Source organism: Girardinichthys multiradiatus, chromosome 4 (genome assembly GCF_021462225.1).
Source record: "Girardinichthys multiradiatus isolate DD_20200921_A chromosome 4, DD_fGirMul_XY1, whole genome shotgun sequence".
Classification (NCBI taxonomy): Eukaryota; Metazoa; Chordata; class Actinopteri; order Cyprinodontiformes; family Goodeidae; genus Girardinichthys; species Girardinichthys multiradiatus.
Window position 1 is genome coordinate 42,135,621 of NC_061797.1, and position 912 is coordinate 42,136,532.

A 912-nucleotide genomic window follows, 5' to 3' on the forward strand; every position below is an offset into this window, starting at 1 on the left:
TATTGGAAATATGCAAACATGACTTTGAAAATGTTATTTTTTAATGCTGCATGCAATTAGTGTTCTAATGTAATACAATTCAATTCATGTTGAACAAAAATGTAGGAAATAAAATATCTACAAATAGTGATTATAATCAGAAAACTGAGCCACACAAAGCATTTGTTTGGCCTACTGGTCAAAAACTTCAGTTATGGTCTCATTCCAGCAGAACACCTTCTTCCACGTATTAACTGAGTGGACATGGCTTCTGGCATATTATAAACAGGATCTTCTATAACTTTCTATTAACAGTCGCTTTTTTCTTGCCACTCTTTCACAAAGGCCCAGTTTGTGGAATAGGTGACTAATATTTATTCAGTCAACGCATTCTCCCACCTGAGCTGTGAGTCTATGCAGCTCATCCAGAGATACCAAGGGCTTCTTGACTGTATTACACACAGGTGAACTCTATTTTCTAATTAGGTACCTTCTGAAGGCCACTTCTTTCCCTGGATTTGGTTTAAAGGTCTTTTTAAAGATGCTCAACGATATATGAGACCAGGTTCAGCGTAGGCCATACAATGGCATTTATAGAGTGCTCCTGAAGCCACTCCTTTTTATCTTGACTGTGTGCTTCGGGTGACTGTCGTGTTGGACGATGAATTGAATCATCCAGAGCACTCTTGAGTGGGTTTTCTCGAAGAATAAATTACCCTCTGTGCAGACTGGTTGTCTAAATCCCCACTGAATAGTGCTGCCACCTCCATGCTCGATCGTAGGTGTAGTATTAGTCAGGAGATGATCAGTGCTTCTTTTTCTCTGGAGATGACTCTTAATGTTCAGCCCAAAAAATTAATTTAGGATAAAATCTCTTTAGCACAGATGGACTCCACTGAAGTTTCAGAAGCATCTTAATAAGGATCTTTGGAG